This window comes from Lithobates pipiens, unplaced genomic scaffold (genome assembly GCF_037356315.1).
Source record: "Lithobates pipiens isolate NorthernLeopardFrog02 unplaced genomic scaffold, aLitPip1_a1.2 Scaffold_18, whole genome shotgun sequence".
In the NCBI taxonomy this organism is placed as follows: Eukaryota; Metazoa; Chordata; class Amphibia; order Anura; family Ranidae; genus Lithobates; species Lithobates pipiens.
Window position 1 is genome coordinate 561,059,467 of NW_027507758.1, and position 13,563 is coordinate 561,073,029.

A 13,563-nucleotide genomic window follows, 5' to 3' on the forward strand; every position below is an offset into this window, starting at 1 on the left:
ACGAAAGCCGAAAAGGCTGGGACCCACTAGAGGGAGACACAGGCTGCTGAATGAATACTCTGGCAGGGAACTGCTTTTCAACAAGCTGGTAGTACGAAGGGACAGGAATGGAGCGAAGTCAGGCCTATTGCAATGGCTGAGCTGGCTGGACATGGCTAGGAAAAAAAGGCCTCATTTCAGCCCTGGCCTAGAAAGTTCATTCATACTCGAGCTAGCTGCTTAGTCGAAATGTGTCTACTTGCTGACTTCCTAGGTTTGGCTTCTTGCAACTACTGCCACTTCACCTGCTTCTTCCTGAGCCAAAAAATATTGAGCGAGCAAGGAAGGAGGAAGGGAGAAAGAAAGGCCAAGAACTGACACGAAGCAAAAAACACCAGTACGCACAGGGGTTAAACGCAAGTTTATTGCAAAAATGAACAACATACAGACAGCTTGTGAGCAAAAGTAACATTGCAAGTGAGTGAGCAAGCAAGCAAAAGGATGAGGAGGATGGAGGATAATTTGCTGTTTGAATTCATTCTGTTTTTGGAAACTTCATAAGAGAGGGGTGCACCGGTCCTGGAGGTACTGCAATACCAGGTCGATGCGTGGAGTGGACAGAGCAAGCTCTTCTTCCATCTCCCTGTTCTAAAAATCCATTTAATATATGGTCCCCAGATAGGGGACGTATCAGATATTAAACTGATAAGAACAGATTTTTTTCTATTGAAAAAGCCCATGGCGTGCAAACACACCCAAAAAACTTCCACCCGGTGCATAAAAAAAGTGCACACACATAAAGAGTGAAACACTAAAAAGTGCAGACGGGTGCCTCATGTCCTCCAAAAGAAGGACCATACCCTGATCCCCCGGGGCGTTAGGCTCCAGACAGGGACTGAGGTACCAGACTCAACAAAGTGGTCCCCGGACGAAACCGGAAGACCTCCTTTCCCCGGGAGGACTGCCGAAACAGAACCTCCTAGGTACTTGGTACTGTGGGGGCTTCCCCGAAGGTAGGCCCCCCCTCATGGAGATTGGACCAAGCCAGAAGGCCTATGTCCGCTCTCCCACAAGACGTTCAGGATTGGTCCGAGGACCGACACCCTACTAATCAAAACGTGAAGTGACAAACAGTGACAAAACACACACAAATAAAATAAATAAAAAGTGAGGAAGGGATAGTGGAGAGGAGAGTGAAAAGTGGCCATTGTGCAATACAATGGCCGGCCCTCCGGCCCTCATCAAAAATTCCTCTGGTCCTAGCCAAAAGGCCGGGCCCTAGAGGCAGGTGTAAAAAAAAGCGTGTAATGGTGACGTGACCTAGGTGCCTAAATCAAAGTGCAGACGCACAGTGAAAGAAGGCACCCCTGGACTGCCACTCCAGGGGCACATCACCATGGGCTTTCCAACAAAAGCATCCCCGACAGCCCAGCCCAGACCACGACAGCCCCCACCACAGCCCTGAGCGGTGCGCAACTTATCACCTCGTGTTTGTGACGGGTTCCAGGAGAACGGGTCTGTCCGTGTGCGTCCGGCCGGCGCCACGGACTTAAGGCGCTTTTTCTTTTACACATTTGTAAGTGCATTTTTATATTTTTATCCTTAAAATAAAAAGGGTTTTACACATTTGAGCTTTATTTCTCCTCTATGGTTTTGATGCCTCTGGCTCTGAGTCTTTTTGGACTTTTGAGTTGAGTGTCCGGGAGCGAGTTTTCTTCCCAAGATTTCCTGAAACAGCGAAGCCAGGAAGACATTGAGGAACCCCTTTCCCTCGTGGTTGGAAGTGGCGTCCATTTTCATAAAGCTCCGTGTGACCCTCTGTAGTGGGGGGTCATTTGTATCTGGTAAGCAGTAAATCTTATCGTGTGTTGGTGGTGGATTGAACACATTTTCGCCCATATTTGGATCCCTAGGAACATTGTGGTTTATATTCAGAGGACTTTCATTCAGTCTTACATCAACCTACTCTTGTGTCTATACACTGGGTGTTTATATTTTATATATTTATTTGTATATTGCAGGTGTATGTCATGAACTTTTATTACATGTGGTAAATTGTAGTGGTGGGATTTTTGGTTAGAAATTTCAACACTTATGCGTTTTGCATCACGTATATATATATATATATATATATATATATATATATATATATATGGGGTTGCTATACCCCATATAATATTTATTCTTGTATTACTGCACAAGTAATCGGTTGCATTTGCTTTTGTATTTTGTATTTTGTTTAGCGCGGCTTATGATTTTTTGTTTTCTTTAAAGAGCAGTTTAAGGCATATGAAATGGAGAAGGAGGAAGAGAAGAAGGTGTATTGTGAAGTGCTGGATGAATGTTTAGGAGGTGAGGAGCAAGAGTGGTTGGAGAGAGAGATTAATGATATAGAAATTAAGGAGGTGTTTGATTGAATGGCTAAAAATAAGACCCCTGGTTGTGACGGATTGACTGCAGAATTTGACATATCATTTTGGGAAACGATTGGAGGGGAGGTGTGTGAGGTGGTGAGGGAGGTGTTTAAGAAAGGAACAATATCATCTTCTATGAGAGAGGGAGTGATCACGTTAATTCATAAAAAAGGGGATAAAGAAGACACGAGAAATTGGAGACCTATAACACTTTTGAATACCGATTATAAGGTCGTAGCTAAAGTGGTGGCAAATAGGTTAAATGAAGTATTGGGAAAAGTAATAGGACCTTGGCAGACTTGTGCTTTAAAAGGAAGAAGAATTTCGGACAACTTGATCCTGTTAAGAGATATGGTTTCTTACGCTGGAAGGAACTATAGGCCTTTAGTGGTTGTGTCCCTAGACCTGGAAAAGGCATACGATAGGGTGTCACACAAGTTCATGCAGTATGCGATGGGAAGGTTGGGGATTCCAAAAGGTCTCCTGAAAGTGATTAAGTTCTATTATGACGGTATTTATAGTCGTGTGATTGTAAATGGTAATCTGAGCGCCCCATTCCAAATTAAATCTGGGGTTAGGCAAGGGTGTCCTTTGTCACCTCTGGCGTTCATTTGGATCATAGAGCCATTGCTGAAAAGTTCCAGGAGGAGGGGGTAAGTGTTAAAATGATGGCATATATGTCAAGATCAATGGCACATCTATCAGTCCATCCCCACATGCCAGGGTGCTAGGGGTAACCTTAGACTCTGAACTGTCCTTTCAGGCCCACATACAAGCCCTGTCCAAATCATGCCGCCTTAGCCTCCGCAACATTTCCAGAATACGCCCCTTTTTAACTAATGACACCACCAAGCTTCTAATTCACTCCCTGGTCATCTCTCGCCTCGACTACTGCAACTCCCTCCTTGTTGGATTACCTTTACACAGACTATCCCCCCTCCAGTACATAATGAATGCCGCTGCCAGACTCATCCACCCATCCATAACTCTGCCCCCAGCTACATCACTGACCTAATCCCAAAATACCAACCAAACCGCCCTCTACGGTCATCCCAAGACCTCCTGCTCTCTAGTTCCCTTGTCACCTCCTCCCATGCTCGCCTCCAGGATTTCTCCAGAGCTTCTCCCATCCTTTGGAACTCCCTACCCCAATCTGTCCGACTGTCCCCTAATCTATCCATCTTTAGACGATCCCTGAAAACCCTTCTCTTCAAAGAAGCCTATCTTGCTTCTAACTAACACTGTTTTACTTTCTCCATCAGCTCACTCCCCCACAGCTATTACCTCTAGTATCAATTGCCCCTTCCTTTTTAGATTGTAAGCTCTAACGAGCAGGGCCCTCTGATTCCTCTTGTACCAAATTGTAATGTAAATGTAATGTCTGCCCTCATGTTGTAAAGCGCTAAGCAAACTGTTGGCGCTATATAAAACCTGTATAATAATAATAATAATAATAATAATAATAATAATAATAATATATGGATGATGTGGTGGCTGTATGTACATCCCAAAGAGAGGTTTATAGAGTGTGTCTGGTAACGGACCCATACTGTATGGCGTCAATGATGAGAGTGAACTGGAACAAAAGCAGTTTATGTAACCTTGGAACTGAAGTAAGTATACAAAATAATAAGTTGATTGTGGAAAAAGAGGTGAAAATTTTCGGTATTACGTTTGACAAATCTTTGAAAGGGAGGAAATCTTATGAGGAGTTGGTGGAGAAAGTTAAGAGGAAAACAGATTTTTGGGCAGAATAAAGAAATGTGTTCCACAGACATAACTTGGCTTAATTTGAGATTTTTCACACAATTAATTTGTGTGAATTTTCACTTTACTTATCCAACCTGGAGAAAAGCAAATTCCTTTTATTATTGATTTACAGGTTAAAGATGACTAGATATTAAATTTCCCCCATTGTATTGGGAATTCAACTACTTTAGTAGCTAAAATGTGTTGACCTTTTAATTTGTACGTTTGACATGCCTGATATGGAGGAGCCTTTTAAATACCCTATTCTACTGTGTTTTGTATGACATGGTGACCATTAGATAATGCACTCCTATAGTTGTTGTTAGTTTGATAATATGTCCCATTTCCAAAAATGGTGCATATTCATAAAGATTAAGTACAAATATAGACTTACACCCAACACAAAGATTGAGAAGTGCTATTCAACAAAGGTTATACATACAGTATCTCACAAGTGAGTATACCCTTCCTATTTTTGTAAATATTTTATTATATCTTTTCATGTGACAACACTGAAGAAATTAAACTTTGGTATAATGTAAAGTAGTGGGTGTTCAGCTTGTTTAACAGTGTACATTTGCTGTCCCCTCAATGTCTAAATCACTGGCAACTAAAGTGAGTACACCCCTAAGTGAACATGTCCAAATTGGGCCAAATTAGCCATTTACCCTCCCTGGTGTCATGTGACTTGTTAGTGTTACAAGTTCTCAGGTGTGAAGGGGGAATAGGCATGTTCAATTTGGTGTTATCGCTCTCATTCTCTCATACTGGTCACTGGAAGTTCAACATGGCACCTCCATGGCAAAGAACTCGCTGAGGATCTGAAAAAAAAAAAAAATCGCTCTACATAAAGATGGCCTAGGCCAGGGATATGCAAATAGCGGACCTCCAGCTGTTGCAAAACTACAAGTCCCATCATGCCTCTGCCTCTGGGTGTGATGCTTGTGGCTGTCAGAGTCTTGCTATGCTTCATGGGACTTATAGTTCTGCAACAGCTGGAGGCCTGCTAATTGCATATCCCTGGCCTAGGCTATAAGAAGATTGCCAAGACCTTGAAACTGAGCTGCAGCATGGTGGCCAAAACCATACAGCGGTTTAACAAGACAGGTTCCACTCAGAACAGTCCTCGGCATGATCGACCAAAGAAGTTGAGTGCACGTGCTCAGTGTCATATCCAGAGGTAGTCTTAAGGAAATAGACAGATGGGTGCTGCCAGCATTGCTGCAGAGATTGAAGGGGTGGGGGGGCAGATTGTCAGTGCTAAGACCACACGCTGCACACTGCATTAAATTGTTCTGAATGGTTGTGTCTCAGAAGGAAGCCACTTCTAAAGAAGATGCACAAAGCCTGCAAACAGTTTGATGAAGACAAGCAGACTAAGAATATGGATTATTGGAACCATGTCCTGTGGTCTGATGAAACCAAGATAAGCTTATTTGGTTCAAATGGTGTCCAGTGTGTGGTGGCAACCAGTTGAGGAGTACAAAGACAAGAGTGTCTTGCCTACAGTCAAGCATGGTGGTGGGAGTGTCATGGTCTGCGGCTGAGTGAGTGCTGCCAGCACTAGGGAGCTACAGTTTATTGAGGTAACCATGAATACCAACATGTACTGTTACCTACTGAAGCGGAGCATGATCCCCTCCCTTCAGAGACTAGGATGCAGGCAGTATTAAAACAACCCCAAACACACCTTCAAGATGACTATTGCCTTGCTAAAGAAGCTGAGGGTAAAGGTGGTGGACTGGCCAAGCATGTCTTCCGACCTAAAACCTATTGAGCATCTATGGGGCATCTTCAAATGGAAGGTGGAGGAGCGCAAGGTCTCTAACATCCACCAGCTCTTTGATGATGTTATGGAGGAGTAGAAGAGGACTCCAGTGGCAACCTGTGAAGCTCTGGTGAACTACATGCCCAAGAGGGGTTAAGGCAGTACTGGAAAATAATGGTGGCCACACAAAATAGTGACACTTTGGGCCCAATTTGAACATTTTCACTTGGGGGTGTACTCACTTTTGTTGCAAGCAGTTTAGATGTTAATGGCTTTGTGTTTGTAAATTTGCTGCCCCCTCAAAACAACTCAATGTTATACTAGCTGTACACTCACTACTCTTTACATTGTAGCAACGTGTAATTTCTTCAGTGTTATCACATGAAAAAGATATAATAAAATATTTACAGAAATGTTGGGTGCACTCACTTTTCTGAAATTGTGTATGTGTGTGTAAATATATATCATTTTTTTTATTAGTTGAACTAGATGGTCTTGTGTCTTTTTCAACCTGATATAAATGTCCATATTATGGCTGTGCTATTATTTCATGAGACACAAAACCAATTTTTTCCTCGATTGTGACTTTAGTTTAGGCAGTAGTCTCAAAAATGATTAGCAAAAAGAAGTTAAAAAAAAGAATTTTTATTACATAGTACAAAACAATATACATATGCGGATGCACAATGATTAATAGAGAGTACAACAAATTCCACTGTTTCTACTGCAGCATAATGGGGATGAAGGCACCCACGTTGTCAATCACAGAACAATGCTGAAACCAACAGAGGCCCGACGCGTTTCAAGGTTGTTCAAAAGTATTAAACCTTTTCTTCAGGGGCACATGATGCATTACATTCCCATCTATGGACATTACAAAAAAGACCATAGGTAGCAATAAATAAACAATATACTAATATAGGTACAATTTGTGATAAAGAAACAAATTCGATTATAACATATAATCTCCCCAGATATTGTTGTGCGTTGCTATTCATAGGGCATCCAAATTGCTAAAACCTGGTGTAGAGATGTCTGCCGAACAGGACCCAGACCGCGACCCAGCGATGGTGGCTGGAGATGCACAGTAAAAACAGCCAAAACGAACTGTACCCAAGGGGCGCGAATCCCACCCTGCAGATAATTGTGGTATGGCCAGGCGGTTCTATGGTCAAGAAGAAAAAAAATCAAAACACAGCCCATCAGAGACATAAACCCTGATTGGAAAAGTTAGCAATCCAGACTTGTCAGCCATGTGACTACATAAATGGTTATACCAGAATGCCATACCTATCAAAATTCCTCACACAAAGGTGCTGGATTCAGCCATCCATCCCAAAAGTGGAGATAATGGTCTCCAGAGGTGTCCACAAAACTAGTAAATACAGAGAGAGGAAGGAACACAAGGGAAAACGTAAAAAAAGACATATATTAGAAAATAGAGTCCAGAAAAAGTCCCCATCATAGTACAACATTGGTATATGATTTAATATTGCAGGGATTTCCCGCTATTGCCATGTCCCTGTATATTACTTCCCACATCTTTCACCACTTTCTTACAATAGATTTGGATTATTGCTTCACCAGTAAATATAATAATATCTCACATACTGCTCATGTATTCATACACACTTTTATATTCATTTACAGATGTTTTCATTCACAAACCATGCACATACATGGATTTTGGTGGGGTCCACTCCCCCAGTCACACCTCACCCTTCAGAATTCCCCGTTGCTTTTCCATTGTTTTGGCCACCTCTGCTCCCGTGGGAGACTATTGACCGCAGCTTCGCCTTGGCATCCACCGCCGCACTCCACGTTCATTGGTGACCTGTAAGTATGGGTGAATGTTTCATCATTCCCCCTTCCCCATCTTATGTGTGTTCAGTTTACTCAGTGTTCACCTTTCAATTTTTTAGACATCCCTATAGCGTCTGCTCCTGATGAGTGACAGTCACGAAACGCATTGAGCTATAGATGCTACAATCATGGTTATACATCCAGTTGTTTGAGCCAACAATGCTGCTACCTTATGTTTACAGTCAGTGACTATTTTACCACTATTGTATGGGACGTCATATACAATTGTATCTTATGTTTACGTATTTATATTGCATATTATAAATTATGCAACTCAACTTTAGATGGCTTGCGGGTCTCAATGTATCTCTGTTCCAGTAATGTATTGTATTGTATGTTGTATTTATGGAATAAAATTAATTTTGATAACCTTTAGTGCCTCCTTGCTCTCCAGCTGCATGCTTCACTCAAAGTCCTATATATCAACTTCCCCACCACCACACTCAACCTACTTGCCAGCAGCTTAGCCAACAACTTGTAGTCTGCGTTAAGCAGTGTAATTGGGTGCCAGTTTGTAATATCTCGCCTTTTTCCCTTTTTGAAAATCAAAGTAATTGCCCCCCTCCTTCATGGAGCTGGAGAATGATCCAGTACTTATGCAGAACCTCATCAATTCCACAAGATGTTCTTTAAAAATCGCCCAAAAGCTCACATACAACTCTGCAGGTAAACCATCTCATCCAGGGGTCTTGTTTTTGGGCATCTTTTTTCAGGACACACTCCACCTCCTTTTCCATCACAGGGTCAATCAATCCTGCCGCCTCCTACTCACCTAAACACCCTTCCACCACCTCACAATATTCCTTCAGCTCTTCCTCTTGAACCACACACTTTTCCCACTATAGAGTTCTCTATAAAAGCCACCATCTCCTCCATCATTCTTGCCCCTTCCATCTCCACCTCTCCAGCCAAAATTGACCTCATCACTTTCCTAGTATCCACCACTTTTTTTTAAAGAAGTAGTGGGAACGCCATTCCCTTTCCTCCATGTCCTGAATTTTTGCTTCAGAGATTATCTTCTTGCCCTTTTCCTTCAAAACAGCAGTTATTTCAGCCCTGACCTCATCAAGCTCAGCATCAACCACCAATCCCATCCTTCTGCATTGGTGCAAGAAATTCAGAGACAAATCAACCAGCGCTAAACATATAAAATATACACAAAGCAAAATCCTGCAGCTAGAATACTATAGGACAAAATACCAAATCCCACAATCAAAAATAAAAAATACAACAGTACAGCGCAGATACATAAACTAAAAAATAGATGAATAAATAGAATGCAGAATAGATGAGGGGAGTATCAAGAGTTCACAAGTGCAGAGTGTCTTCTTTCAACAAAATGAGGAGTGATGATGTGATCCCTTCCACGGGAGGATAAGATGGACTCTCACCTTTAGTGATGGACGAACGTTTCGCCCGGCGGTCGTTTCGCGGCGAATTTCCGACATTCGCGGTCCGCACGTTCGAACGCCTTTTTCCGTCGTTCGCCGCGGCGGACTTACGTGTTTAATGTATACAAGAACTTTAACCTTTGGTGACACGTTTATCATGTGATACAGGACAGCCAATTGAGACATGACAGCACATGGACACTTGGACATTCCCCCTAACCTATAAATACACCCGATCCGGTGGCCATTTTACATTCTTTCTTCTGTTACGATAGGGACAGGTTCCTGTGTGGAGTAGGGAGAGATAAACCACTAGCTATTTGGTACACAAAAGTTCTTTTCAGGACTGGTATAGGTGTTAGGTGTTGATAGGTTTGCTGTGCTGCTGATTCTTGCAGCAGCCTGAGTGTCTTTTGTTAGTTTAGAGAAAGGGAAAGGACGGTGTATGCTACAGGGACAGCCAGATTAGTCTTTCATCATCATCATCATCATCATCATCATTAGCTGTTACTATCAAGGTCCACAAAAGAGCTGTTCCAGTAACCACTAATCGTTCTCTTTTTTTGCCAATTTGTATAGGGACAGGAAGGAAGCAGTGTTGTCAGGCAGTGAGGGTAATTTTAAAGACTTGCTGTTATTATTAGTTCCACAAAGGTTCTTTTCAGGACTGGTATCAGTGGTACAGTAATAGGCTTGTACATGTATAATATTCTTTCTTCCAAATATAGAAAGGATATTATACTTGACTGCTGCCCTTCTGCTGCAGTCTGCTAAACATTCACAACTCACTTGTTCCACAAAAGTTCTTATAAGGACTGGTAACTTGGTATAGGGTGCTACGGTACATAGGCTTGAGTGCGGTACAGTCTGCTGTTCTGTAAGGACCGCTATCGGTCCACAATAGATAGGGTTGACGTGCACCACTGCTGACCGCTGCCCTATACTGCAGCAGTCCTTCAGCGGTATAGGGACTGACGTACAGTCTGCTAATCACTAACACACAACCTGCTTGTTCCACAAAAGTTCTTATAAGGACTGGTAACTTGGTATAGGGTGCTACGGTACATAGGCTTGAGTGCGGTACAGTCTGCTGTTCTGTAAGGACCGCTATCGGTCCACAATAGATAGGGTTGACGTGCACCACTGCTGACCGCTGCCCTATACTGCAGCAGTCCTTCAGCGGTATAGGGACTGACGTACAGTCTGCTAAACACTAATACACAACCTGCTTGGTCCACAAAAGTTCTTATAAGGACTGGTAACTTGGTATAGGGTGCTACGGTACATAGGCTTGAGTGCGGTACAGTCTGCTGTTCTGTAAGGACCGCTATCGGTCCACAATAGATAGGGTTGACGTGCACCACTGCTGACCGCTGCCCTATACTGCAGCAGTCCTTCAGCGGTATAGGGACTGACGTACAGTCTGCTAAACACTAATACACAACCTGCTTGTTCCACAAAAGTTCTTATAAGGACTGGTAACTTGGTATAGGGTGCTACGGTACATAGGCTTGAGTGCGGTACAGTCTGCTGTTCTGTAAGGACCGCTATCGGTCCACAATAGATAGGGTTGACGTGCACCACTGCTGACCGCTGCCCTATACTGCAGCAGTCCTTCAGCGGTATAGGGACTGACGTACAGTCTGCTAAACACTAATACACAACCTGCTTGGTCCACAAAAGTTCTTATAAGGACTGGTAACTTGGTATAGGGTGCTACGGTACATAGGCTTGAGTGCGGTACAGTCTGCTGTTCTGTAAGGACCGCTATCGGTCCACAATAGATAGGGTTGACGTGCACCACTGCTGACCGCTGCCCTATACTGCAGCAGTCCTTCAGCGGTATAGGGACTGACGTACAGTCTGCTAAACACTAATACACAACCTGCTTGGTCCACAAAAGTTCTTATAAGGACTGGTAACTTGGTATAGGGTGCTACGGTACATAGGCTTGAGTGCGGTACAGTCTGCTGTTCTGTAAGGACCGCTATAGGTCCACAATAGATAGGGTTGACGTGCACCACTGCTGACCGCTCACCTATACTGCAGCAGTCCTTCAGCGGTATAGGGACTGACGTACAGTCTGCTAATCACTAACACACAACCTGCTTGTTCCACAAAAGTTCTTATAAGGACTGGTAACTTGGTATAGGGTGCTACGGTACATAGGCTTGAGTGCGGTACAGTCTGCTGTTCTGTAAGGACCGCTATCGGTCCACAATAGATAGGGTTGACGTGCACCACTGCTGACCGCTGCCCTATACTGCAGCAGTCCTTCAGCGGTATAGGGACTGACGTACAGTCTGCTAAACACTAATACACAACCTGCTTGGTCCACAAAAGTTCTTATAAGGACTGGTAACTTGGTATAGGGTGCTACGGTACATAGGCTTGAGTGCGGTACAGTCTGCTGTTCTGTAAGGACCGCTATAGGTCCACAATAGATAGGGTTGACGTGCACCACTGCTGACCGCTCACCTATACTGCAGCAGTCCTTCAGCGGTATAGGGACTGACGTACAGTCTGCTAATCACTAACACACAACCTGCTTGTTCCACAAAAGTTCTTATAAGGACTGGTAACTTGGTATAGGGTGCTACGGTACATAGGCTTGAGTGCGGTACAGTCTGCTGTTCTGTAAGGACCGCTATCGGTCCACAATAGATAGGGTTGACGTGCACCACTGCTGACCGCTGCCCTATACTGCAGCAGTCCTTCAGCGGTATAGGGACTAAGAGTTTTGTCACAGGGTCATTTAAAAAATGACAGGCAGAGGAAGAGGCAGGCCCTTCCGCAGGGGTGGTAGGGGTAGGGCAGGAGCAACAGGCTTGAGCCAAAGTGGGAAGTTGCAGAAGGTGCGTTCAATTACTTTAAAGGATGCACCAGACTTGGTTGAGTGGCTCGCTCAGCCTTACTCTTCTGCACCCTCCTCATCCTCTCGATCTGCACCCTCTTCTTCACTCTCTGCTATGTGCACCCCCAAAGACACTACCACCAACAACACGACCACCACCACCACCACCACATACCTTCCGCTTGAGTCACTGGAATTATTTTCCGATCCATATCAAGAGGACATTTCTGATGCGCAGCCACTCTTGGTATTGGATCAGGAAGAGGAGGTAGCAACAAGCGCTACTCAGCAGTCTGACGACAGTACCCAGATCAGCCCAAGGAGGAGGTTGGTCCCCGGTGTTGCTGCCTACTCCGAGATCTCTACTTATAGCGGTGGGGAAGGTGACGTTGATGATGACGTGTCTAGTGATGTCACGTGGGTGCCCACAAGAGAGGAAGAGGAGGGGAGTTCAGAGGGAGATATGGACCAGCAGATAGGGAGGAGAAGCAGCAATGACTTACATTGCACAGCAGGGACAAAGCAGACTGCAAATGTATCAGGAGCGAGTCATCGACCATGTACGGTCACATCTGGCGCTCCCAGGACACCGGCACATGGCTCCGCAGTGTGGGCTTTTTTTAACGTGTCCGCTGCTGACAATAGCGTTGCCATCTGCAATCTTTGCAGTCAACGCGTTAGTCGCGGTAAGCCCAATACTCACCTAGGGACGACCGCCTTAAGAAGGCACATGAGCAGCTATCACCGAGCCCAGTGGGAGCAACGGAACACACAAAGCCACACTGCAGGCTCTCACCGTCCAGCCTCGTCTTCTACTTCTCCTTCTCCTCTCTCCTCACAATTGTCCTCCACTCCACCTTCCATCACGCCAAGCTCACATTTTTCTGCAAAAAGGCAGGCTTCCGTGGGCCTAATGTTTGAGCGTAAAAAAATGATGACGCCGGATAACCCTCTTGCCCAACGGTTGGCGGCTGGCTTGTCAGAACTCATAGCCCGCCAACTACTGCCATATAAACTGGTGGACTCGGAGGCCTTTCGCAAATTTGTGGCCATTGGAACACCACAATGGAAGGTCCCAGGAAGGAAGTATTTCTCAGAGAAGGGCATCCCAGAGCTATATGGCCATGTTCAGCGGCAAGTGAATGTATCTCTGGCACACAGTGTCGGTGCCAAGATACATCTGACCACAGACACGTGGTCTAGCAAACACGGGCAGGGAAGGTATATCAGTTTTACTGCCCACTGGGTGAACCTTCTGACGGCCGTCAAGCATGTAACCCGTGGCACCCGTGTAGATTTGGTTTTACCGCCACGGATTGCATGCAGGCCTGACTCTTCTTCTCCTCCTCCTACTCCATCCTCCTCCCTCTCCTCCTCAGCTGCCTCCTCCTTTTCCGCTGCTAGCGTCTCTTCCACTGCACCGCCCAAGCTCCCCAGAACCTATTCCACATGCCAGGTGAGACGTTGCCATGCCGTGCTGCGTCTGTTGTGCCTGGAAGCAAAGAGCCACACTGGCCCGGCACTCCTTTCAGCTTTGCGTTCACA

At 44.7% G+C, this 13,563-nt stretch overlaps 1 non-coding gene across 1 annotated transcript; it reads right to left on the reverse strand.

The window, feature by feature from the left end:
• Window positions 1-542: 542 nt before the first annotated feature.
• On the reverse strand, window positions 543-729 carry LOC143990474 (U2 spliceosomal RNA). Its single transcript, XR_013277354.1, has one exon. It is a non-coding gene; the product is annotated as a U2 spliceosomal RNA (small nuclear RNA).
• Window positions 730-13,563: the final 12,834 nt, after the last annotated feature.